Here is a 16,633-nt window from a genome sequence, read left to right on the forward strand (position 1 = left end):
ATACATACATACATACATACATACATACATACATACATACATACATACAAAATGAGTGTAATGTGTAGTGATGGCTTTAGTAGAGTGGCTTACAGACTGTGGTCTGCCTAGTCCAATAATGGCTGTCTCCAAACAAAAAGGTCAAGAATCTGGTAGTTGTTCAGTCTGTGAGGCTATCTGTGTGTCTTACCTGCTCTTTGGGCCTGTGTTGGTGTCCTGAAGAATTAGGTTCTAATACCAGTGAAAGAATGTCTTAGCAGCAGGATAGATGAATTTAAATTTGCCAGCAAGAGTGAAGGCAAGCAGGCAGAAAGCAAAAACCAAAATGCTTCCTTCTAAAATCTTTTTATGCGAGCTTCCATCAGAATGTGTGACCAAAATTTAGGGTGGGTTTTCTCACCCCAAATGGTCCGGTCAAGAAAACCCTCAACAGTTGTGCCCAGTTACCTGCGTTTTAGTTGATTCCAGGTGTAGTTGAAGGTAACTAAGGTCTTGATTCCATTTTTCAGCGTTTTACCCACCCAAAGCCACATTTACCTTGTCAACAAATTAGGGATTTCCATGACCCTGACCAAGGTCCAGGGGTAGTAACCAACATAACACTGGAGCAGCTAAATGGAAACCAAAACAACTGAAGAAGGTATAAATCAAATTTAATTGTCAGGTCTGAATAAACTGCTGTGTTCTGCTGAAACCGATGTTGCAAGGAACCTCTGCCCCTTATCCAAAGTTGTGTAGTCTGTGTGGTTTTGGCTTTAGAAATGCTGTACCAACCCTGGCACCAAGAGTCTGCGAGGCACTAGCCTGCTCTCAGTTACCACCCCAAAATAAAGGGCTCCTAGACTCCAGGTTGGCTCAGTATGCTGAGCTGTAACTTTCTCTTGTGGATTAGTTCATAGTTAAGTTGACCACCAAGATGAACTACCATAATACTCATGTCTTCTGATGGTGGTATTGAGATCATTAATGCTCACTTGTTACTGAAAAGTATATTTGATTGCTATCATTTATTGATTTTGTTTTTTTCCCCCCTCTTAACTATTCCTCACTTAACTATTATTTCAGCGTAGTTCATTGATTCTTGTGGCCTAATGTATGTTTTCCCCCCTTGTCTGAAGGACTCCTTCAAATACCTCTGTAGAACTGGCTTAGTGGTCATATTCTTTTAGTCTGTTTTTTTTTTTCATGAAAAGTTTTTATTTTTCCTTCAGTTATGACAGATGGCTTTGCTGGGTATAGCAGTCAGGCTTGGCAGCTGTTGTCTTTTAGAGTGTGAAATACATCATTACAAGCCCTTTTAGCTTTTAAAGTTTCTGTTGTGGAACAGGCTATTATTCTGATGGCCCTGCTTTTATATGTGATTTTGGTGTTTCTTTCTTGCAGCTTTCAATATACTTTCATAGCTCTGTATATTTAGTGCTTTGACTATAATACGATAAAGGGAGCTCTCCTCTGCTTTGGTCTGCTGGGTGTCCTAATGACCCCTAGATCTGGACTGGCACCTCCTTCCTAACTCTGTTCAAATTTTTTGTTAAACAATTCTCTTTAAAATGAGTCCATGCCTTTAGGATGGGTCTTCTTCTCTGCCCCATCCATAGATTGGTCTCTTCAGAGTGTCAGCTGTATCTTGATATTTCTGCTGGTACCTTAATATTATTCTCTGCTCTTGTTAGACATTCAGTTCCTCTGCATTGTCTTCAAGCTCAGTCTTTGTTCCTGTTGGCCCATTCTGTTGCTGAGACTTCCCATAGGATTTGTTTTGGTGGGGGGAGGGGGTTGAATTATGTTTTTTTTCCCCCAGCATTTCAACTTATGTTTTAGTATTTCTATTTCTTTGTTGGAATTCTCAGTGTCCTGAAGAGAGCCTAGGTAGTGGATGAAACTGCAAGAAAGAGAAGTAAGCTGAACCATCCAGTTTGCATAGCAGTTTTCTTCTGCGGTAAAAATCTTTCATCTTGGAAACAAGACACGGGATGCTCTAAGGCAGGAATTCTCAACCTGTGGGTCACATATTAGATATCCTGCATGTCATATATATTTACATTATGTTTCATAACGATGGCAGAACTACAGTTATGGAGAAGCAATGAAAGCAGTTTTTATGGTTGGCGGATATTACAACATAAGGAACTGTAGTAAAGCAGGAGCATTAGGAAGGTTCTAAGAATAAAGGGAGGTAAAACATTCCCGGCGAAGCTCCTTAAGCTCAGGGAGTAAACAACTCAGAGGGTTCAGGAGCCCCTGAAACTGACCAGATTCACTAGGCTCCTCTCTCTTTCGCTAGAATGTGTGAGCAATAATGACTGCAGGGAGTCTCTGGTCAGCCAGGCTGCCTAGAAGAGCCTCAGGCCAGCTGAGCTGCCTGGCAAGGACACTCCCACCTGTGAGCTGCCTCAGGCTGTGTGATGCACTCCAGGTGTCCATAGCCCCAGTAAAGCTTAGTGGGTCACCAAGTTGAATTGGATGTCATCTTCACTGTGGTCTGTCAGCAGTTCGTGATCTGGCGTGAGTAGACCTTTCTTCATGTCGCTCCAGGAATCGTGTCACAGAGCATCCATAAGGACTTTAATGTTGTTTCAAGCTGAAAAGCATTCTGGCATTTTTATATGAAGCAGTGATACTGTCATAGCCAGTGCTGCTCTGTGTAAGTTTTGTAAACCAGTTTGAATGATAACTTTTCAAAAAAATTAGAACTTTAAATTTTAATCTGTCATGACCCGATTCTTTGATAGAATACAACAAAAGTCATTACCAAAAAACAAAATTTTAAAAATAATCAGTCTTAATAATATAACTATTATTAATAAAATAATCAAAACTTAATTTTGATCCAGCACCATAAAAATGCCTTTTAAAATTGTGCTCTGCTACTCATGGACCATCATCAGTCCATAGGTCGTGTTTTCAGTGGAGCCAAGAATAGCACCATCACAGTTGGTGATCTTGTATGTACCTGAAGTGCAAATCAGCTGTAAGTGAATACTCAGTAAAGGGGAGGAGCTTCTGCTCAGCCTCAGGCAACTCAGGTTTGTAAATCTTTAGCAATTGCTGTAATCATGAAGCCCCAGAGCCTCGTCACCACTAGTGCATTAACAGAAGACAGCAAGCGGAAGGTGGAGGATGTGTTTGTGGCTCTGGTCAGTGAACACAAACATGTGTTCATCTGTCCATATAAAACAGCCCTTGCCTCACAGGGGAATGAGATGGTTTATTTTTGAGCCAAATATGTTGCTCCATGATCCAATGTGGATGCAGTTTCATTACATAGTTACAGAACAGAAAAGTCACCAGGCACTTGTCGTTGGTTCAACAGGCTGGATTAGAGCAAAGTAAGGAAATCTTGCTATGTTTTAGGTACCATTGGATGATATTCATGGCTTTTGGGTTGTTAGAAGTGAGTGATCTGTTAATACATTCCAAAAAGAATTTACCTGGTAACCCCAAGAATGTTAGGTCAGACATAGTGGTGAGCAGTGAAGGACTGTTGATGGGCTGAAAATAACAGTGTGGCTATGGATCTGCAACATTGATTAAAGCATGAAGTTTTAATCAATCAATAAAGCTTGCAGACTCTTTAGCATTATTATGGCTTCCCGATCTCTGGGAAACTCAGGTCACAGATGTCTGGTAGGAATTGATTAACCACTAATTATCAACTACTGTGGTCAAGTAGTTGCCAGTGCTAGTTCTAGGATGCCAGGATGGACACGTGAAAAACCTAAGGCAAACCATAACTTTCTGGCCAGTTTTCAAAGCAGAAAAACATCCTTTTATTGGTTTTATATAGTGTTGGATGAAGCAAGCAGCATTTTGGAAAAAGATAGTTGTTTTGGTAAAAAAAAAAAAAATGATGCTATTTAAAAAAAATGAAAAACAAAAACCTTACTAGAAAGCTATTTAAAAAAGAGAGAGAGAGCACAAAGATAAAATCACCTGTGCCCACTGGCAAACATTCTTGTGGCCTCTGTAGAAGCGCAGTGCTGCGTAGCATCAGCCTTGTAAATGCTGAGCCATGGTCTTTATGAGTGCTGCTGTGCCCACTTACAAAAGGCTGTCAGATGTGTATGAACGGCAGCTACATGGACAAACACACACGTCTAATAACATAAGTCCTTAAGGCTTTCATCCATTACTAAACGTGTAGAAGTTGGTTTGTGCTTTCCTGTGTGTATATGTGACTTCATGCTTTTAAACTTTTTCTATTGACTGTTCTTATTAATGTTAAGCAGTTTGTGTATATTTGGAATAATCCATTTGTCCATTATGTGTTATGTGTGTATTAGACATGCTTTTGTAGCTTTGAATCAACACCTGAAATAAAATAGGAAAGCTCTCTTAGCTCACAGTTTCAGGGGTTCAGTTCATGAACAGTTGGCCCCTTTGCTCCTGGGTCGGGGCCATGGAGAGGCTCCACATCATGGTGGATGGGTAATGTGAGGGAAGACGGTCTGTCTGACGGGGCTCTGCTACAAAGTGAAGAGAGGAAGAGGCTGGGACAGGACAAACCTTGCCATTGGCCTCCTTCCTTCAACTGCCCATCCCGAGATTCCACCACTCCCCAGCAATGGCATCATGCTATGATTCCATGAGAAGATTAATCCACGGTCGACATGAGACCTACAATCTAATTGATCCCCAAAGCCCACCAGCCTGCAGTCAACTCTCACATACAAGCCTCTAGCCAACATTTTACTGCTTAAACCATGATAACATGTTTGCCATATATCACTTACTAGCAATCAAATATGTCACTCTGGGTTTTGGTTTTCATGATATATATAAATCTTTAATTTGTTTGGCACAAGACAATTTTGGGCAATATATACAGATCTTGTATTCCATATGACTTAGTTAGCCAGGCACCAATTATTTATAATATCCATTTTTGAAATGTCATATTTCTCACACACTACATCATTGTGTGAAATGTTTACAGTAAGACTCCAGTATTTGTGAGTCAGGGTCTTGCCATATACCCCAGGTTGGCTTTGAACTCCAGTTATGCAATACAAACTAGCCTTAAGTTTGTGATCCTCCTGCCTCAGCTTCACTTGAGTACTGGGATTACAGCCCTGAGTCACTTGGCTTACAAGGAGACTTTTTACTTAGGAATTAGGAAAGTGATCTAGGCTATACTGTTTGAGCCCGAGTGCACTAAAAAATATGAGTTTCTGTGAAATAAAGTATTTTATCTAGTGATTTACTTCTTGTGTCTGGTGGCCATGGCTCTTAAGAGAGGCAACATTAATGTGTTGGTAGTAGAGGAAGAATGCCAGGGACTGAGTCCCAGGCCTTTGCACACACCAGGCACGTGCTCCACTGCAGAGCTGCAGTCCTCCCCAAGCCTGAATCTTATTTAATCCTTTTTCTTTCAGAGGAATACTGAAGACATACAGGCCCAGGGAACAGTTTTCCTCCAATTGGTCATGACTTTCATACATATTGTGAGTCTAAGCCAACTGATCATGGTTTTCAGAAATATTGTGAGTCAGTCATTTGGCACAGACCATTTTTGAGCATGTGAGAACTATTTCACTATAGGCTTCCTTTTAATACCTGGCCTTTGAACATATCCAGGCTGTCTGGCTCTCATGTGTGTGACATGTGTCTCATGTCTATGTAAAAACATCTGACTTGACGAGCTTTTCTGAGACTGGGACAGTTACGGAGCCACATCTGACTCTTCTGCCAGCAGGCCCCTCAGGCCCTTTCGTGGCTCCCCATGTTGCTCTCCCCTGCTCAGCTTCTGTCCTCCACAGCTTGTCTTGCTGTGCTCAGCTGCCCAAGACCAAGTGCTTTACTGGGCCACAGTGGCAGAGCAGGCAGAGATGAATTGTGGGGGCCTGTCCTTTCCCTGGTACTTGTTTGCTGCAGATCACATTGCAGTCAGAATTGTGAGGGGTTTAGCGATACCTACACACCATTTTATGCAGCCTAACTGTCAGTGACTTAGTCTACTCATGTGAGCAGTGTTTGGCAAGCCAGCCATCTAGGTGACCCATGAGTGGAAGTGTATGAGAAGTCCTTTGTTGGGAAATGTCCCATTGAGAAAGCAAATCAGAACCCTTGCTCCCTCTGAGGTGAAGAAATTTAATTAAAAGGTATCTTTGAGAAATGGGTTACACCACAACAAGAAACCTATGTGGTCAATGACAGGTAAACACAGACCTAGGCTTTGCAGTTCATTTGGCTTGATTAAACAATGACCAGTCAAGAGGTTGTATGACAGAGCCTGTTTGTAAATGGTGTTTGCATCAGCTGACCAGCAACGTGTGTTCACATGCTTTTGGAAATGTTTATGAGGTACTGGTACCTTCAATGCTCATATTGGCTATGTTTGTTTCCTTTATGACTGAGTAGGGAAAAAATGAGATCTTTTCTGCAGGCTCAGCTGCAGATTTAGGTACATGTGTATATTTGAATCCCTTTTAAGCATGTGGTTCCCTACAGCCAATAATACCCAGAGATTCTGGCTCAGCAAGGTGGGCAACATTTGTATGTAATACATTCTGTAGGTGAATCTAATACAGTCCGTCACTGGAAAAAACACAAGATTAAGACAAAGGGTAGAGGAGAATTGAGCTGGTATTGTTTCATGCACCATTTTGGAAGATTTCTCTGAGATCTCAAATTGTGTCTACCTGCTCCAAACAGTGTTTTGCACTTATGTGTGAGAATTCACATTTTGGGGATTGTCATTTCATTTATATGCACATGTGTGTCTTCCTGAATACTAATACATGTACATTCTACCCCAGGGGCCAGACAGTACATTGAGTTCCTGGAGCTGGAATTATAGGAGGTTGTGAGCTGCCATTTGAGTGTTGGGAACTAAACTCTTGTCCTCTCCAAGAACAGCCAGCACTCTTAACCATTAAGCCATCTCTCCAACCCTCTCATTGTCCTTTAAACTGTAGACAGTGGGAGTCATCATTTTAGGCCTTATAGCATGATGCCATTTAAGGTGTCAGTCTAGGCCGTATGCTCAAGCTAAGGATTGTTTTTTACCAGAATGCCAGTCACTGAGGGTAGTAGGAAGCTGACTGGGGACAAGTAGATTCAGGTACCAACTTACTAACATTCAAGCCATAGAGCATTTAAACAGCAGTTTTGGGTGGAGTTGCACTTCTCTCCATGACTCTGGGTAGGAAAAGTACAAGAGACAACACTAGCTACCATGTACCAGCTCTGCTTGCCACACTCAACTTAATGACTGGCTAGAATTCATACAGCTTGACCCTCTTTCTTTTTCTTTCTTTCTCCCTCCTTCCTTCCTCCCTTCCTTCCCTTCCTCCCTCCCTCCCTCCCTCCCTCCCTCCCTCCCTCCCTCCTTCCTTCCTTCCTTCCTTCCTTCCTTCCTTCCTTCCTTCCTTCCTTCCTTCCTTCCTTCCTTTCCATTGCCTCCATCTTACAGCTGAAGCTGCAGCCAGCTTCCTTCCTCTGAAACACAGCCAGGACTCCTGCTTTTTTTCACTACAGCTCTAAGGCATTGTGTCAGTTTTATATGGCACGCATGTCCATCCTCCTGACATTTCCTTTAAAAAAAAAAAAAGGTGGTTAAGGTCACTTGTGTTTGCTTCCTCCCACTGGCATTAATGTTTCCACAGAGAGAGAGGGAGAACTTCTGGTTGGACCAACTTACTCAAACAAGTGGAGTGGATAGTGGTCCAAATGCCCTCCAAGCAGGACAAAGGGGTACTTGAGGATAGCATAGCTGGCACAGTCGCCAGTTGGGAGTCTGTGAGATAGTGTGGGATGAGTTCTCCCCAACAGGTTTAATAGACTGATGAACCAGTTTTTTAAAAAGTGAGGAAAAATCCAAATAATCAGCCACTCAGAGACAGTCGAATTTCTAAGTCCTACCAAGACAGCTCAATTGTAACAGCAGCAATCCAGCTCTTTCCAGGAAGAGAAGACGCAGCCCCGTTTTCCAGGCAGTATTGTGTCAGGCTCCTGGGTGATCTGCTGCTGCTTTTGCAACTCTCCAGTCTCAAAGACAGGAAGAACCAGGATTGTAGTTGGACAACACTGTTGTCACATCCAGAGACATTTTGCTGGCCGCCATCCTCCTCCGTGTTCGCTGCTGTGCCTTTCAAGAGCTGAGAAGACGGGGGTGGCCAGTGTGAGATCAGTGGCCATAACATTATTAGCAGCAAACCATTCTAAGGATTGACTTTGTACCAGCTGTTGTGCTGAGTATTAGAGACAGAAACTACTTGGACCTGGTCCCTTTCCTCAAAGCTTTTTTTATTTTTGTGGATCGATTTGCATAGGTTTGGCAATTTTAACTGCTGTTTATCTTATATTTTTAGAGTCTACGGCCAGGCAGACATTCCAGGACGGTGTGAATTTGAACTGAATCATTGTTAAAGGGCTGTGGCCTGTCCTGGTTAGCTATTGTCAATGTGACACAGCCTAGCATCATCTGAGAGGAGAGCCTCAAGAACTGCCTAGATAAGATTGTCTTGATTATATCAGTGTAGAAGGGCCAGCCCACTGTGGGCAGTGTCATTTGCTGGACACATAGTCCTGGGGTGTTTAAGACTGAATTCAGCAAGCAGTATTTCTTCATGGGTTCTCTTTTGAGTTCCTGTCCTGTCTCCCATCAATGGTGGATCATGACCTGGGAGTGTAAGCCAAGTAAGGCTTTCCTATCTCACTAAGTTCCTTTGGTCAGAGTTTTTTTTTTTTTTTTTTTTTTTTTTTATTAGAGCAGTAGAATGAAGGTAGGACAGGTCACGGAGTCCTCAACCGAACAGCTGAACTGAGATCAACTCAGCAGAACTACAGCTGCTATTGAACATCATTCATGAAGTCATATCATCTGAAAGTGATCACCTTATCCCCTTTCTCATCATATCTGGGTGCCTTCTATATGCCAGCCACACTATTTAGACACAACGTTACATCAGCTAACAAAACAGGTATATGTCCACTCCTGCCCTCCGGCAAGTTGTGTTCTGAAACATCTCAACCGTTGGACATACCTCTCAACTTGGACTTTTCTCTCAACTTTTCTTGCTAACTCAAGAGTTGCTGTTCTCAGACAGCTCTGAACATTGGAGAGATTCCTACCATATGATCACAAACCTCGGCCAGTAACATTAATCTGCAAGGCTGACAGAGGTCCTGTTTCAGTCCACTCTGGATGTAGCTAATTCTTGAATCAGACAGCAGAAAAATATCTTTGTTCCTTTCAAGCCCTCCTTCTGCCACCACTTGGGGTGTAGAAAAACATGTGGACACAGGAGTGCTTGTAAAGAAATGGCCTTGTGGCTTTGGTTGGGCGTCCTTCAAGCTTCAGTTCTCACACTCTCTTGAAGTACAGGCACAGGAACACTCCACACACGTGAAAATGCTCTTCCCACCCACAGTTGAAATATAAACCTACCCTTTCATGTGCATAGTCACAGCAGCCCTTTGTGGCAGGACTTGACAGATGACCCCAAGATGCGAAGGCTAAGTGACTCACTCGAGGTTTCACAGTGCTGTGACCTGAGCCAGCCCTTCTGCCTTCGCTGTATTGTTACATGCCTCTTCCATCACTTGGCTGGCCTTAATGGAGAAGTGATGTTAGGCTTTAAAATTTTCCAGTCCTTTATAGTCATTGCTGAAAGAACCCTGAACTCAATCCAGAAGGTTGTTTTTCCAAGTGTCAGAAGGAGGGCAGTGGGCTCCTCCTCTCAGCTTCCGTAATGCCCTGGCTGTTTTATGTCCTTCCCTTTCGTCCCTTCTGTTTGCCCACCATCCCTCCCTCTGTTTTTAAGCTTTGCTCCCCCGACCCCCTCCTAGTTCATTGGCTTTAATCTTAGGGAGAGAAGAGGCTATGCCCTCAGGCTGACTCAAGCTCAGTCCTTGTCAGGAGCAGAGGCTGAACTCCAAGCAGAGGCTGGACTCTAAGTGCCTCTGAACCCACAAGGGTGAAGTAGGGAGTAAAATGCTGATTGGTAAGTATCCAAACTGAAAAGTACGTTGCTCCAGGGAGATATTTTTATGCCGTAGGTTGGGAGGCAGTGGGAAAGCACACAAAGGAAATCTGCCATTTTAAAAACTGCCTCAGAGGGAGAGCATTCGTTAAGGACACAGACATCACATTCATAATGAAGGGGAGGTTTGGAGTTTTGTTTTATAATTACATTTCAGGAAGACTGTCAGGGCAGCATGGGAATAGGCAACACACTTCAGGAGGAGGAAAGAATGTGACCAGCTTCCTATAGGTGACAAAACCGGAAAACCTATCTTTGACTGACAAGCAGTTCTTCATCTCCACCCCACCTGCTGCCAGTCAAGAACACGTGCCTAGGAGTGAGTCACTCATGGAACATGGCTGGTGGCCAACACTAACTGTCATGACAGCTACTCTGTGCCGGGGCATTGGCTCAGCGCTGCTCGGCATGCTTTTCCCGCCTCTAGACAAGGCAGCGTTCCAATTAAGCACCCATTAATTAGCTGCTCTTTTAATAAAATCTCAGCCACCTGGAAGACGGCACCAGAGGCTTATTTTCCTTATGTCAGACTGTGGTATTCGTTATCAGTTAAAGGTCCCTTCCTGGTTTTCCACCTTGACAGCCTACGGTCTAGTGAGAGCGTGCTTGCGGGAGTATCCCTTCCTGAGCAGTAGAGCCACTGCCTCCCACCCACTGGGACTCATATTTTAGGTTTTTCTTTTTTTCTTTCGGCTCTTCTTTCAAAAATAGGATCCTTCATGGCTTGCAAGAAAACCCTTGCTGATACACTTCAGTTGAACAAAACGCTTAGATACCAGAAGAAACTGGGAAGATACAGCTAGCTGACAGGCAACATTTCCACTCTTCAGGGGCTCAGAGCCAAAAGCAGGGGGAAAACCATCTGCTTTTAGTAGACTGTGGCTTCTACAGCCATAAAAGCACCAAGGGGGATGGTGCTTCACCATGCCAAAGATCAAGGGAGGGCTTTCCCTTCCTCTGGAAGGAGGAGAAGGAAGGTGAGGAAAGCTAGGTGAGAAGGTGTCCCTGGCAGCGAGTGGCCTGTATGTGTGTGGGTGGGTTCCAAGTGCACAGTGATGTTAATCAACAGGGTCAAGTGACAAAGGAGGGGGTTGGATGAGGGAAGTATGGGGATGGCGTTCTTTCATTCTTTTCTAAGGTCCTTGGCAGCGGGAAGGCTCAAGGCTCACAGGAGCTTTACTGTATAAAGAATGGATTGACTTTTTCCCTCCTCCCCCACAGAGCTGTTTTTCCCAACACTGTTTATTGCAAGTGCTAGCTTTGCTCCATTGAGTCAGCTTAGTGCTGTTTCCATTTTCTTGTGTCAGTCATTGGCTGTTTGGGGACTTTCCCTTTTCTTTATGGTCTGGCTGTCAACTCCTCGGTGTTCTAGAGACTTTGTAGGTTGCTTTGATATCTGCTTGGACCTATTCTCAGAGCTTCTCTTTGGGTGTTTTCTGAGTCATTTCTGTGTGCCTACTTTTTATTTTTATTATTTTTTTTTTAAATTTTTACCTGTATTGGTATTTTACCCGCATTTATGGGTAAAATTTATGTCTGTGTGCCTAGTGTTTGCCTGATGCTTATGGAGGCCACGAGAGGTCACTGGATGCCCTGGAACTGGAGTTACCAATGGTTGTTGGGAATTGAACCACCATGTGGTTGCTGGGGATTGAACATGGGTATTTTGGAAGAGCAGTAAGTGTTCTTAACTTCTGCACCGTCTCTCCTGCTCCTTATGCATTTGTTTATTTAGAGACAAGACTTCAAGTATCCCAGGTTGGGTGGAAATTGGCTATGTAGCCAAGGATGACTGAAGTGAAAGTTATCTAGTTTCTTTGAAGACTCAGTTGAGCTATGTGATGTTTTGCTGGAAGCAGGCTTGTGAGAGGGCAGACGATGTTTTGCTGTGAGCTCTCTCATGCGAGGGGCGGGACTTTGGTCAGCTGGGAACATCTGTGGGTGAACTCTGAGGAGAGGAGATATATAGAGCCCCACAGACAGTGAGACATCACTTTTTGGATGGATGCCGCTGCACTGATCTTGGTGCTTCCACACTTCACTTTACAGAGAGAAATGTTCCAGAGAACTTCTCGGGGCAATCGAACTGAGTCTTGCAGCTTTCGATGACTTGTTCCGGTCTTCTGAATCATGCTGATTCGTGTTGCTGATTGGTGTTGGCCTTTGGACTGTACTGCAGGTATCTAGACAGCAAAGAGTGGACTCATTCCAAAGAACTACTTCTAAAAAGGTCTACAACCCCTTTACCTAATAACCTTCTTTCCCCCTACCACTGGTCAGTGGGTGGAAGGGAGATAGAAACATTCAGGAACCCTAAATAAAGTAGGTTTGGGGAGAAATCTAAGCCTACATATGATTTTGAACTTCTTGCTCTCCAGCCTCTCCCTCTCAAGGACTATGATTATAGGTGTGTGCCAATTCTGTGTGGTACTGGGGATTCAACCCAAGACTTTAAGTATTCTGGGCAAACACTTTACCTAGGATCCCCTTTTATCATTTAATTCTTGATTACAGTTAGCCCCCAGGGTAGGGTGTTTGGGAAGCCATGTTTCTGTAGATTCCTGTCTCCTCTGTGTTATGAATATAGCTACAGTGACTCAGAGGATGATGGCTCCCATCCTTCAGGTGAGGTGGACCTTAGAGTAATAACCCTCATTCTCACTGTAGAGTAGACTGAATTAAATCAGAATCAGTGACATTTGCATTTTTTAAATAAGATTTCTTTTATATTCTGTTGGCATACTTAAAAAAAAAACTCTTCAATTTACATTTCTTACATCTCTTTCTGCCTACTCCACCCCAATCCCTTCCAATGCCACAACACCAAGTAAGAGAAAGGGTTAGTGGGAGAGAGGGTGCAGTTCTTTCTTAGCTACTTCCTGCTGGTTAGGGTTGTCAGGTTTCTTGGAGCCAGTCCAATCCTCCTTCCAGGAGATTTCCAACTTCTTGTCTCACAAGAGCAACCAGGAGCAGCCTTGTTCTTTCTTAGAGCTCACACTCTCTGGGCTCTGGCATTTATTCTCTCTCCAGAGTCCTCAGATTTAAACTATCTACAGCTGGCAAAGAGCTCCTCTCAGAGCCCCCATGAGGCAAATAGTCTGTTGCTGTGGACCATCTGAACCAGTCCCACATCCCACACCGGGGACCAAAACAAAAACATGTTCATATTCGCAACATTTTTAACTCCTCCCATCTGTTTTCAGTATCTTCCTTTAATTATTATTATTATTATTATCATATATATTAATAAATACATAAATATGACTTGCTGACTCCATTTAGTGTTGCTCATATGCACGTATCTTTTAGGGCTGACCATGTGGTATTAGATAACCAGTCAGGGCCTCATCCCTGGGGAAGATGAATTCTTTCTCAGCAGTTGTTAATTGTTTGCAGCTCTTCATCTAAGAGTGGGGCCCTGTGAGACTTCCCCCATTCCAGCTGACACTGAAAGTGTTCGGGTCTTGTTTAAACAGCCGCAATTGTTGAGATTTCATAGGCATAGCTTCTCCTTCTTATCTAGAAGACACATATAGCCACTGGACTTTTTGGTCCTGAGGTTTAGAGGGCACAATTTTTATGTGTTCACAGACACACACTAGGGAAACCAGGAATATTAAGCACACAGCTGTCTCTTCAACAGAAGGGATGTGTCTACCTGTTTTTCCACCCAGAAGGCTAGGTGTGGATGTAGCTAGTAACCTGATGACCTTTGCTATCTATAGGGCCTGGCCACAGCTAGACCCCCAAACTATCACGTTTTTCTCAGACTCTCCTTCCCTAGACCTTTAGCTTTAGCTTTGTCTCTCTGTCAACAGAACCCCCCTTAGAGGAGATGTCACATGTACTCTAAAGCCTGGTGACCCCTATGCTATCTCGGTCAGAGACCACACCGGATCCTAGCCCCTTAAGCTATAGAACCCGTCTTCATGGTAGAGGCCACATTTTACTTTGCAAAAGAGTTTTAATGTAGCCATACCTTAAACTTTATTGTGCACATGAAATTGAGTTAATGGTTAGGAAACTTTTTTTGCAAAATTGTACTGTACTTACATATGTCTAAAATAAACTGGCTGGAGTCAGACTCCAGAAATTTAAACCAGCCTGACTAAGTCATACTGAACTGAGTTTCCTTCTTGCTTTTTCACAGGTCATTTCTCTGCTGGCAGTAGAGCAAGCGTACATGGACTCCTACCCCCAAACTCTGGCTCTTATAATCTTTCTACCCCCTCGTTCTTGATATTCGTGAGCCTCAGGTATTTGCATTTTAACTGGCTCTCCAAGTGATTCCACTGTGGAGCTGAGAATCCCAGTGTCAGATTTGCTACCAGGAATATCATTGTTTGGCTTTACAACAGCTCTGAAGGTATAAGGAATTTCATGTAGTGGGCTGTGGAGTGTGGAGCGTGGCGGTGGCGTGCATGGCTAGCGAAAGTTATGAGACTGAGATGTTTGGGAGGGGAAACTCCTTCACTGCTGCAGGAGAGGGGGATGAATGCTATTGCCTGTAGCAGCCTAAGGAAGTCTTTTCAGAGACCTTTAATCAGGTTGGGTAGGATTCTTGACTTAGGCAATAGAGAAGAATTTCAGGATGAGTAAGAGGCAAAGTTGGAGTTCCTTTAGGGTCTAGTATAAACTGAACCACAGGCATTAAGATAGGGAAGGAGAGAGGTAAAAAGGGTTGTAGTATATGTCCTAGGGTTGGCACAGGTAAATCAGGAAGAGAATCACATTTAAGGGTCTTAAGCATAGCTATATTTGCAGTATTTTGGTGGCCTAGGAAGATGCCCTGTTCAAAGCAAAATGTTTTTGGTGTACTTCTAGGGAACTTTTTAAAAGTAAGTGAGGTCACTGGGTGGCTATGCCGAGCAGATTAACAAGCTGATAAGATTTTAAACAGAATTTAAAAATGAAATGCATCCTTAGCAAGTATGTACACAAGATAATCTAAGTGTGTGTGCTGACTGTAACATAGTTCAGAATCTGCCAGTGAGATTCTCTCAATGCTCAGCCGGCAAAGATGGGGCTTGCTGCCCTTCCCAGGTTCCACATTTTCTCTGTCTTTCTGTTCCATCACAAGGTGACTCTGGCTGCCAGGGTAGTCCAATAATTCCTAGCAGGAACGCTGAGCATCATCTTCACACTGACTGTGTTCTTCAGCTAGCTTGCTCCATTCCACTCCTTGAAATCATTGAGCATACACTTTCTTGAACTTCAAATATTTGTTGTGCTAACGAGCTTTCCCATGTGTGTTGGGAGAGAGCAAGTTATTTTCCAAATGGTAACAGGATTCACACAACATTATACTAGGCACAAGTTACTCTCATGATATGAGAATTCTGAGGAATGTGGGTGTGGTGAGAATTCACACCTCTGAGTTCACTTCTGGAACTTTCTATAGCATTCTAGTTTAAAAATCTATGGAAGTCCACATGCCTGACCAATGAATATAAACAGTCATTCAGTTTTCATTCTGTGCTCATATCCTTTATCTACAATTTCCCAAATTTGAGATGTATTTAAAAAAGAAGGAAAGGAAATTTAAATACTTTGAAATTTTCTGGGTTTTTTGTTTGTTTGTTTGTTTTGTTGTTGTTAATTGAAGAGATGTTCCCATGAGCATAATTTTCAGTAAATATTTTTGCAGGTTTTGGATTCCTTATCCAAAGAATCATGTAACTGATTCTGATGAATGCATAAGACAGTTTGGGAAGAGGAAGGGAGCCAGTGGGAAGGGACCAGGGCATAAGAGGGCAGTGTATGTAGGGTGTATGTATGTGTGATATGATTGAAGAATATTACACATGTGTATAAAAATGTTGGAAAGAAACCCATCATTCTGTGCAGTCAGTATACCCAAAGTTGGGCTGGCGAGACAGCTCAGTGGGCAAAGCACTTGCCATACAAGCAGGAAGACCTGGGTTTTGATTTCCAGCACCACACAAAGCTGGGCCTGGTGGTGCAAGTCTGTAGCACTGGGTAGGCCGAGGCGGGAGCTTTCTGACTAGCTAATGCCTGAGTGGTAAGTCCCAGGTTCAGGGAAATCATCCTGTCTCAAAAGACAAGGTAGAGAGCAACAGAAGAACACCACTGACCTTGACCTCACTTGCACACAGGTGTGCGGACATGAGTGCGCGTGCGCGTACACACACACACACACACACACACACACACACACACACATCCCCCTCAAGTTTATAATAAAAGAGATCCAGCCTTTTCAGTTCACCGCTTTCTCTGAAGCAGTCCTCTGGCTAGACCTCCAGTGGCTGCCTCTGGTCCTGAAGTCAGGAGGTGAGAGCAGGCGTGGTTTGTTTTAGTTGATGGAGGCGGACATACTAGTTACTCTAGTTAGAGCATTACACATCCCAGACATGTATCAAATAATCACACTATTCCCCACAGGCATGTAGGATTATTGTATGTCAGTTAAAAGAGAAAGGAGAGAAATAACATACTGTTTTTCTTTTTTCTTCTTCTGTCCTCTGTGCACTGTCACTAATTAACACAAATGTAATTTGTGACTTCACCTCTTCATGTCTCATTATTTTCCCTCCAGTGTAGGAAGCTGCTGTCCATGACATTTTTTATTCTCCCTCTTCCTCAAAGAAAGTGTCCAATTTAAAAGCCATTTTCTTTAGTTTAAT

This window comes from Psammomys obesus, unplaced genomic scaffold (assembly GCF_907164565.1).
Source record: "Psammomys obesus unplaced genomic scaffold, mPsaObe1.curated_primary_1811, whole genome shotgun sequence".
Lineage (NCBI taxonomy): Eukaryota > Metazoa > Chordata > Mammalia > Rodentia > Muridae > Psammomys > Psammomys obesus.